At 41.4% G+C, this 11192-nt stretch overlaps 1 protein-coding gene across 3 annotated transcripts in view; it reads right to left on the bottom strand.

The window, feature by feature from the left end:
- The window catches only part of TNFRSF19 (TNF receptor superfamily member 19), a 91236-nt gene extending 80414 nt beyond the window's left edge, over positions 1 to 10822 (bottom strand). Inside the window, exon 1 of one of the 3 annotated variants that reach the window (XM_045869190.3) lies at positions 1850 to 2042. The gene's annotated coding sequence lies outside the window, so the exon portion shown is untranslated. Of the gene's footprint in view, positions 1 to 1849; positions 2044 to 10344 lie in introns of those variants that run through there. The other 2 variants (XM_045869189.3, XM_045869188.3) reach the window with 2 other exon arrangements.
- Between the last annotated feature and the right edge of the window lie 370 nt (positions 10823 to 11192).

Below are 11192 nucleotides of genomic sequence, written 5' to 3' on the forward strand. Positions count from 1 at the left end.
ACAATTACCTGTCTCCATTCATTTTCTATTCATATATGTGTGTAGGTAGGTATAAACTAAAGCTAATGATTATCTGAAGTAAAAAAATGCATTTTCTGTTCTTTTGAAAAGCCTCTTACAGCTACTTATATACTAGCAGTGTTCCTTATTCAAGTTTCTAGATAGGAAAGGTACTCTAACACTGCAATTTCAAGTGCGTAAGAAGTCTTTACATGTCCTTAATTTCAAATTCAAGATGCAGCCTGGGGCTCAGAGTCAAAAGACACTCTCATCAAAGGGACAGATAAGTTCCATCAACATCCCAGAAAATACTAACACTTACTATGGAAAAAATTCTCAAGTCAATAAAGTCATGTGGCCTCAGTAATAAAGAAGATGTTATAAGACATTTTCATAGATTAAAAAATAAAGAACTTACAGAGCTCATGATAATGTTCCATGTATTGATGTCAAGGTAATATTTTTGTAATGAAATTGCATTTTTATGTTTTGTATTATTTTCAGGATGACTTGATAAATATCACCCAAAGATAAATTCTTTTTAACTACCCACATCTCTGTGAATAATAATTAATGTCAAACACTTTCTTCCACAGTGGTACTCAATTCTCACCCCTTCTAAGTTACTGATCTTTAAATTAGAGAATAATTAGTGCTTGAAATATTTGTAAACTAGATGAAAGTAGCATTGGCAAAAATGCCTAAGGTAAAACTGCACAACAGAAAACATATCAAGTAAATCCTGAACTGAAGCAGTATAATCCTCCCTTTTGAAGAGAAGTATCTGATCATGAAATAACAGCATATTAAAATCTTCTGTTTGCATAAGTCATGTTTAACAATAACTGTTTCCTGTTTATGTGACGAAATTGTCTTCTAATAAAGGAAAACCATCAATGGAGTAAAAATTACACCTTCATAAATATTTTGAGTTAAGTTGTTTCAATTCAAGAAATACTGAACAAGGCTTAAGGTTTTGTTTGCAAATTGAGTCCTTTTATGAAAATGCAAAAGGTGACATGGGTTTCTTAAATGTATGTTTGATGAATCGTTGGCTATCATCAAAACATATCATCCTTGAATTTTAATCCTTCCAAATTTCATCTCCAGGAGTATATTAGTAAATTTCTATTCCATGAAATGGCATCAGAACCTAGGCAAGGGCTGTGAGCACTGACGTTTCTCTCTAATCTATTACATGCTCTACCCATCACTGTACTAATAGTGCTGATATTTGCGAAACGTTCTTTTTCCACGGAATGCTATGCTTATGGACTACTTGTAAGTGCTGTGAGTGTTCTCTTTGCACCTCCCCAGCTACAGCGGGTAGGCAGTCCAGGCCTGCGCACGGTTCCTCCCGAGCAGCGCGAGTCCACGCAGGGGCGCCGCGCGGTTGCGAGGTGCCCAGGACAGACCCTGCAGCCCCACCGTTCAAGGCCCGGGTTAAGCCTCACGCAGATTTATTTACATACCCACGAACGTTTGCCTCACAAGCAGGTTTTCTATTTACAAGATCCCTGCCTGGAAAGACTAAGTCCCGTCACTCCCCTGCCGACTGAGACCGGAGAGGCGTTCACCCTCCCGCGTCCCTCCCGCCGCGGCTTCCTAGGTTCCAGCATCTCCGATGCCTCTTGCCCTGGCAAGTCCTTCTGCCCTGGCTGTCACCCCTGCCCGAGGGTCGCCTTCGCCCGGCTCGGTCCGCTCGCCCTCCTCCTCTGCACGGGAGCAGCCCTCGCCAGCGAGCCTCCCGTTCGGCAGCCGCCTCTTCCCGGGCTGCCCTTCCTCGGGGATCCACCCGGGGCGAGGGCTAGGGACCGCCGCGCCGCCCCCGGAGAGGCGGGACACCTACCTGCCGTCACCTGGGAGGCTCCGCCGCCCCCTCTCCCCGTCCTGCCCTGCAGGTCCAGGCCGGACTCGCAGCCAAAGCGGCGCGCGGAAAGGGCCGGGTGCAGCGTACCGGGAGGGCTGCTGGGCCGGGGGCTCCTCACTGCGCGCACGCCGAGCGCCTCCCCGCGCCGCGGGCTCCGCGCTCTCCGGTAGCCCGGCAACGGCCGCCGCCTCCCGGGCCCCGCCCACCCAGGGCCCCGCCCGCCCCTGGCCCCGCCCCGGCGCTGAGCCGCCAAGGCTCGGCTGAGCCCGGCTCCTCCTGCAGAGGTCGCAGGCGCGGGTGGCGCGCCCCCTGCGGCTGCGGGTGCTGGTGAATGCGTCCAGCAGGCCCACCTGGGCCCTAGAGTCGGGGTTACGGGGGGAGGGGGAGAAACGGGGGCACCAAGGCCAGCAAGCGCTTGGCCATGTCACGGGAAGTGCCTTCAGCGAAGGGAGAGAGCCTTCGTTTCTACCCTGGACGTATTTTCCCCAGGACTTTTGTGCCTTTCCTTTGCCTGGTCACATTCTACCCAGCGCCTGCTTGTGCGTAGGAGGAAAGGCCCCCAGAAAGCGGTGCGGCACGTTTACCCTGGTTGATCAAAATCATGACGACCTAGCTCATCAATAACCGTCTCATTCGTTCACTGATGCACTTTTTTTCCCAGCAGATACTCACCCAAGGCACCACCACCCCCAGGACAGAAACCTCTAGTGGTCAGGTAAGGTGAATCCTTGTATGCGCCTGTGTCCACCTCCTCCATGCCAGCACTGGCCCAGTCCAACCCATGGGGTTGCTCAGTAAACTCAAAGCCGCTGGCCATGTGGGGGAGCACAGAGTCCAGGCTCCATACCTCTGCGATTGCTTTGTGTAAGGTGTTGAAACTTACGAATTTAGTTTGTGCATTTATGAACCGGAGCTACCGGTGCCCAGCTTGCAGATTTGTTGGAAGGAGTAAAAGAATCATGTATGTAAAAAAATACCTTTTCAGCAGTAGAATGCTGTAGAAATGTAAGCAATTTTTGTTTCATCTGTGTAGTGAGTAAATAAAAAGCGAAAAGTTCCTTCAAACGTAAGATACTGTGCGTAACTCTGGTACAAAGAGGCATCCGTTCTTCGTGTGTTGGTTTTGTTTTCCTGACACAACTGCACCGCTCTTTGGATGGAACGATAGCCTATGTTTGCTTACTATACCTCAAAGCCCATAGCAGTCCCTCAATAAATATTTGTTGACTGAATAAATTGAATTAAGAAGTTGTTCTAATTGATTTCTGGCAGCCGCTCTTGTGATCTTGAGAACACCATAGTGCTAGACCAGGTTCTTGTGAAACATACGTTAAAAGTATGATCATTTCCAGTGTCACATCTCAAGGATATCTACTTCAAATCTAACCCCACCAGAACATAAACCCCAGTAACAATTTCTCTGTAAACGATTTACAAATAATATGCACTATCTTATTTGAACCTCGAGGCAAGTCTCCCACCCTTAGTTGAGAGGTAGTTTAACACCATCCATGGTGAGTTCAGTTTGCTCTCTGATGAAAAGGGAAAGGGAGAGATGAGGTGGGTAGGTGGGGCTTTCCATCGGCTTTATCAAACCATTCCCTCCAGCAAATACCACTCTCTTTGAGAGGAGTTCTGACAAGTTCAGCTTTCTCCATCCTGCTAAATGTCCCCAGTACTTAGGCAGTCCTAGCCTAGCATCAGGGGCTGCTGCCCAGCTAGCCTGTTCCTTCATTAAGGCACACGCAGATGAGTCTGCCGTATTTATCGGGAAAGAGGAGTTTCCCTAGCCTATCCGTACTGTTACCTAGTATACTACATGTCCTGCACTAACATGCTTGCCATTTTACTGAAGGCATCTGTTTGAACTCCTTTCCTCACCTAGACTTCAATCACTGAAGGCACATCTTATTTTCTTACTGTCTCAGGGTCTAGGACATAGAGCACTCAGTGTCTTTGTTAAGCTGAATTATTGCTTCTTCCTTTATAAGGTCCCACTACACTCACTCTTCCTTCCTCTTTTTCTTTTGGTCCCACTACCTCCTAGGTACAGCACCCCCTCCTTTCACCTGAATCTTGCCGCAGCCGGTCAATCTTTCTCCTTGCTGGTCCGGCCAGCATTCCTGCTTCCTCTGGCCTTTCATCACTGGCACTGTCCAATTAAAAGATTTACAAGAGGCTCCTCGTTGTAAAGAATGGCTTTTATACTCTTTAAATTAGCATTCAAAGACTGCCATGGTGGAGCTCCACCCACATTTTCAGCCTTATCTTTCTCTCCTCTAGACCACACACTTTATATTCTGGCCAAACTGGTCTGCATGCCTGGCCTCAAATGTGCCCTGAACTTCCCCTTTCCTTTGCTTTCTGAACTTACTCTTCATACTCACCTATTTCCCTTACTGTGCTGACTCCTTCCTTCCTTACCTTACTCCGATTTCAGAACCAGCTCAAAAGTCACAACTCCTATGAGTCTCTCCAAGATTTGTGGACTTCTTACTACCATGATAGCACTTGCCACATCTCCCTCATGTCCTAAGTGTCTGTGACTTAGCTTTCTTCCTTAAGGAGTTAAAAATGCTTTCAGAGAAGCGGTATATGTTGTTCAAACTTGCATCTCTGATAATATCAAACATCCAAGCAAATGTTCAATAAATGTTTTCTCAGTGGAATTTAATCTGCCAGCTCAGGAACTACTTCTTTGATTTCAGCCAAGGGCTCTTTTATTCCCTGGCCTCCTTTTGTACTTAGACACAGTAAGACATTATTTAGTCCATTAGTTCTTGCATCATTTCATGTGTATTTGATTGATCTGCCTGGTTAGCCTATTGGTTGACTACAGAGAGAGACATTATTTTTAACATACATGGGGCTGGGCATCAGATTATCTGGTCTCAGATGCCAATCTGCCATTTAATAGTTGCATACCCTTGGAAAAGGAACTTAACTTCCTTCAACTTCCATTTTTTCATCTGTAAAATGTGTTGTTTCTTTGGTGGTTATTAAATAAAATGAGGTAGTTAAAGCACTTAGCACCAAGCCTGGCACATAGTTAATGCTCACTAAATGTCAGCTATTATTAGTGGCAGGACAGCTTCTATAGGGCATCCAATGCCTAGCATCAGTAAGTAGATGATCACTGAAATGACATTTGACAGTGGGGACAAAGAGCATTGAACCTCTGTACTCTGGCTATTGTACACATCTTATTCTCTAAAGAAGAGGCCGGTTAAGTTAAAGAAATACTCCCCACTTTACCACACTCATTCAGGTACTCTCTTCCAGTATCTGAACGAGAACCCAGACCCACAACTGAGTGTCAGTGGAAGTACAAAAAGAATTATGTGATTCCCAGGCCCACTCAGAATGAGGCCGATGCTTAGAATTAGGGCTGCAAACATTTTTCTCCCTTTAAAACACTGAATATCATGAACGAGTTGAAGTTTTTACAGGAAAAGCCAAATTGTCATGAGGAACTTCGTAGAGCTGTTGTTTTTAAGATTATATTAAGGGTTGGTTTCCAGAAGCTAGTTTTAGCACTAACTGGGCTGAGGCAAAGTGTATTTGTTTAGGATGTTCAACCACCCCACCCCCAAATTGAATAATTATGTAACTGACTTCTTTTAAAAATAGTTTCAGTGATAAGTCAGCTCACTAGAAGCAAAGTTCAAGGAAAATTGTTTGACTTTCTAATAATTTCTAGTGTAAATCGCTATTCCTTGGGAAAATGTAACAGAATGCAAGCTACGCAAGAATATTGAATTCTGTCTGTCAGTTCACAGTACCTGGCGCATAGTAGGTAATCGTTAAAATTTGTTGAATTAATTAATAAATGGGAATGCAGACCTCAAAGATTAATCAGGTTTGTCAAACATAGTTTAAAAAATAAGGGAAAAAATAATCAAGATGCATATCCCGATACCCATTGCTGCCAATTCTGGACTATCAGTGTAGGGTTGGGGTCAGACATTGAATGACTTGCTCAAGGTCACACACTAAGTTAATAATAAAGCTGGAATCAAAATCCGGGCTCCCTGAATCTTAATATAAGCTCCACCATACCACTAGTGCATGAACCAATATACATGAAAAGGCCAAAGGGATTATTTATTTAGTTTATGTAATGTCAAACTTATGACATTTATAGAGCAAAGCTATTATAAGTTATAGCACTCGCACTGATCTTCGTGAATTTATGAGACCTCCATTGGCTAGACTTTTCATGTTTCTAATGAGAGAAGAAATGGACCCTTGACTCTCCTCCTCTCTTTCCAATAAATACTGCAGACTCGTTTGCGTGTGCCTTAATGAAGGAACAGGCTAGCTGGGCAGCAGCCCCTGATGCTAGGCTAGGACTGCCCAAGTACTGGGGACATTTAGCAGGACATTTAGCAGGATGGAGAAAGCTGAACTTGTCAGAACTCCTCTCACAGAGAGTGGTTTATGTTGGAAGGAATGGTTTGATAAAGCCAATGGAAAGCCCTACCTACCCATCTCACCTCTCCCTCCTTCTTTACATCAGAGAGCAAATTGAACTGACCATGAATGGTGTTAAACCACCTCCCAATCTAAGGATGGGAGACTTGGTAACTTCTGAGTGGTCATTCCAGCAAGTGGATAGGTTTGAGGAACAACTCCAGAGCCAAAGCTGAATGGCTTGTGACGATAGAGGGGAAATTAAGCACAGCCACCAAGGAGCCTCCTTCTGCCCTCCTTTTCATTGCCCATTTTTGTAGATTGGGCTGACAAAATTATAAAGAATCATTCTTTCAAGGGGCACCAAATTATTAATTTTTCCTGGCTCTGCCATCACAGAGAGTCTGACCAAGCCAATGGCCAATACTTGAGTTCTGTCTAGTTGTGAAGCAGAAGAAGAATAGTTTATGTCTTGAGGTCCTTTATAGCTATAGATTCTAGGCTAACTGATGGAAAACTCTATCAGAAATTTCTAATAGCTCTCATAAAATATATCAAAAGAAAGAAAAAATACAGAACCTTCTTTTTGACCAAAATTTTCATTTTAATGTTTGCTAACAGTCGAGTTGGGCTCTATAAAATTCTTGTAATGGAAAGAATTAACTACCCAGCCCTAGAACAAAAGAACCCAAGATTTGAAATCAGATGTAGTCTAGTGCTGCCACTTAATTAGCCTTGTGATCTTGCATTTAACCTCTGTGATCTGTTATTTAACCTCTCTGAGACTCATTTTCCTCATCTGTATAACGGGGATGACAAACAGTGGTTGTAAATTTAAATGAGACCATGTTTTAATAATGGGAGTGCCTGACCCACAAGTACTCAATAAGCATTAGTGAATTAATTAATAATTAGTGAGTTAATAAATATTAGTGAACGTTACTTAATAGTAATCTGTAAAGCTTCAGATGAAACCTTTTATGAGGATGATAAGACATGAGGGACAGCTATTTGGCTTCAAGAGCAGTGTCTCTGTTCAAAATTTATAGTCCATAAATAAATTAAATTTATTCACAAGAAATTCTGCCCCCCCCCCCCCGCCCCGGGAAAAAAGAAACAAAAAGAGTTAATGGAAATATATTCAAGGATTCTTAACACCATCAAATATAGTATGGAACACATATCATGTAAGAACCATATTAAATTTGTGAAGTGAAATCTCACAAAAATCCCACTGGGAATCTCCCTCGATGAATAACAACTTTTCATTAACTATTAAACTTCTCTGGGACTCCACTGACATCTTCTAAGAAAATATGTATTCCTTGAAAACACACAAAGATGTACCTATATAATGCCAAACTTGTATATACACGTATACCCAGGCAGACACACAGAAATGTATGTAATTCCATGTTGCATTGATACATTAATTTTTGGTAAAAAAACATTTTAAATGTTCTGGTACAGTATGTGTAACAGTAACTATGTTCAGACTGCTTAGAAATATAGAAGCAAAAGGAACAGTAGGAAGATAACCAGAATAATCCAGTTAACTGACATACCTATCATGGAAACAAAAAATACATATATCCTCCAATAGGAAGTGGCCATCTTTATCTTTTGAACTGACATTGTTCTCTGTTCAGCTACACAGGGCGTTTGTTTCTTTGTGCAGTTGTTAGAAAATAGACTATGCGTGGTGAACTAGAAAGAACTTTGGATGAGGACTTGAAAAACCAGCCATGTGACCTTGGTTAGGGTAGTCAAGTTAACTTTTCTCTAATCTCAGTTTTCTCATCTGTAAAATGGCTCTAAATATTCCACCCAGCTTCTTTCATAATAATAGAGTCAACTCCCTCATTGCACACATGAGAAAAGTGAGTAGTGAAGCGACTCTCTTAAGGTCACATAGCGACTCCGTGACAGAATCAGGACTAGAAATAAAAGCCTTTTGAAGACTTGGACCTTCTACAGTAACAAAGCTGCCATTGAAGCAATGGATAGGAGAGTGCTTTGAAAAGTGTGACATAAGGGTTTCCTTCATAGAAGTATCATGGAGTATAGCTACTTAAGTCACAATCAAGATCATCATGTGGCAGTTAATTAAGAAATGCCTTTTGAGACTGTACCTGTACATTCGGTAACAGCCATCTTTCTTTTAAAATCAAATACAATCTTTTCATTTCTCAACCAAGACACAAGAAGTAAACAATTAACTGAATTAATTCAGACACTGAAGTGGATTTTCAAGGACTTGACTTGCCCAAGCTAGTTTTCTACAAAGCCTAAATTAATCAGATAATTGCTAATTCTCCCTTTTGTTTTGTGCTGAAGAGAGTCTGTAGCTGTTAAAATGAACCTAGTAGCAGAATAAACAATCATTTACAATTTTTATAAGTCCCAAATCTAAACTAAATGATCCAGTTCCTAAGCATGTTATTTCTTCAAGCATTTTCTCCACTCATTACTTTAAAAGCTTAATTTTCTTTATTGGAATGTGAACATTAATACTGCTTTTGTGATTTAAAGAGGATTTTTTTTTTTAAGCAAACAAATGAAAGAATCAACCTAAACTGATACCCCAGGGTATTTTAAACGTGCTTTGTTACATTGTCAGTAGAACAAAAAATTAAATGCCTCTCCTGGCATGACTAAAAACAACAGTTAAATCTTTTAGATTAAATTCTTAGGGACACATTTCTAAAATAGAGTCAGCTTAGAACGGTTTTAAATAATCTCCACTTAACAGCTATCAAAGTTTTAAAATTAAGCAAACAGTGCTAATTACCCTCCTTCTAATATCTGGAAGAAAGTTTAGAAAGTAATTAAATTAATTGGCTCTGAAAAATTAATTACATTCGAAATGAGCCTCATTAGACCTTTCCTGTTTCATCAGAATTCCAGACTAAAGGATAACTAGTCTTATCACTTATAATTTCTTTGTGGTTCAGTTAGCATAAAATAGACCATTGTGATGGTAATTATCCTACCCAAATAAACTTAAGACTAGAACATTACAGTGAACTAATGTGAACACGGAGCTCTTACTTTTGCACTGTATTAAATTCTTGCATCTCATGGTAAAGATTTCTGTGAGAGAGAGGGAGAGAGAGAGAGACAGAGAGTGTGTGTGTGTGTGTGTGATCATTGAATTGACAAAAAAAACCCAACAGTGAACTTTCAAATTCCCCACCTTGATATAGATTTTGGTTTTGCCAAGTTGAATATAAACTAAAGTGAAAATGTGATAAAAACTGTATGTAGCATAGTAACTATTGATTACGCAGATAGTTTTCATAAACAGTTGGCAAATTTTAACTTACATCAGCTGTCACTATAAATTTAATGTTAATTTAGAAATACTAACGTCAGGAATGTTTCTGTAAATAAGGCTTGTGTCATTTCCAAAGGTTACAGAAAATCACTAGAGAATTTTTGTAACCAAACTTGGCACAACTTTACCCTCCCTGTTTTAAAATTCTTCAGTGTTACACATAAAAGGTTTTAATCATACTTGAATGCTTTTTCAGTGATTCCCTTGAGGATGCAAACTGCATAAGGAAATGTATTTGATAGGTTTACATCTTAGAGGTGAGAGAATAAATAAACTAAAGGAACAGTATTCCAGTGATGCACTATACTCTTTTATATAAGAAAACAAGGAAAGCATTGGCAACCAGTAAAGTTCCACTGCCTGTTTACTAAATAAAGTAACCTGTAAATACTTAGAGCAATTATAGCTTACAGATCTCAGGCTCTGAAGGCGGGTTGTGTGCTAAAGTTAGCACTCCTCTTTCTCCTGTTTGAACAACTCATTTCCAAGTAAAATTTGCATGACAGATTGCAAACCCTTTTGTATGAACTATTCAAATGGCATTGAAAATCATATTTCCTCTGACACATTCATGTAACATAATGTAGCTGTCGAGTAGAGAAATGCCTGCTTTTAATTGATTAAAGCCATCTTTTTCTTAGAACATGCAGGAAAAGTGAAGTGAAAGCTACACAAAACATAAAACGCTGTACCTGCAATGTGCTGAACTCTTTCCAGTACTCACCCTTTTTGGCAACTTAGTTTCTCCTTGGCAGCGCTTCTATGCCAAATGCTTCTACCTTCCCAAAAATGTATGTCAGCACAAGCCCAGACGAAACTTCAAATCCAGGAAAATAAAATTAACCATGCAGATCAAAGGCAGAGGAGCAGGGAGATGAAATGCCCGTAATCTGATCGGTGATCAGTTGCAGAACATCAAAGGCAGAGCTAAGTTTACATATATGCATGGATATCAAGAAAGTTCCCTTTCAGCAGGTAGTCACCCTCCTGCCTCCTAGTCCACAAATTCTTTTGTTTAACACGGATCGCGTTGTTTTCCTCTTTTTTTTTTTTTTTCTTTCTCTTCCCCTTTGCAACCAGGCAATACCGGTGGCTCTCCCAAGCTTGGGCTGAGTGGCTGGATCTGTAGCGTTTTCTGTTCCCAAGCTGTGTTGTGGATTGTGTGTTGGAAGCTTTGCCTGGTGCCCGCGGGTTCTGCTTTATCCCTTTCATCTCGCTGAACTGCAGATCCCATGACATCATTCAGCGCCGTGGGACTGGTAGGAGAGCTATAATTCAGCCTGTGGGGGAGTACAGCTCCAGAGAAGTCGGCCTGATTTCTAATCATGTTAGGCTATTGTGCCTCATGCAGTACGGTTTCTGTTATCTGTTTCCCAGTTGGAAAGGACAGGGATTGCTCGAGTATGATAAGATCCCTGATCCATCTGGGTTCCAAATGACAGCATTTAATTGCCTCTTCGTTGATAAGAATCACCATTTTCCACAAAGACTGGGCGTCAAATATTCAGAGTAGTTAAATATCGCTTTAAGACTATTCCAGAAAACACCCAGGGGCTCTGACACACGGAGAGG

This window comes from Mirounga angustirostris, unplaced genomic scaffold (genome assembly GCF_029215605.1).
Source record: "Mirounga angustirostris isolate CCGP_5_RB_7025 unplaced genomic scaffold, mMirAng1.0.hap1 SCAF_3, whole genome shotgun sequence".
Classification (NCBI taxonomy): Eukaryota; Metazoa; Chordata; class Mammalia; order Carnivora; family Phocidae; genus Mirounga; species Mirounga angustirostris.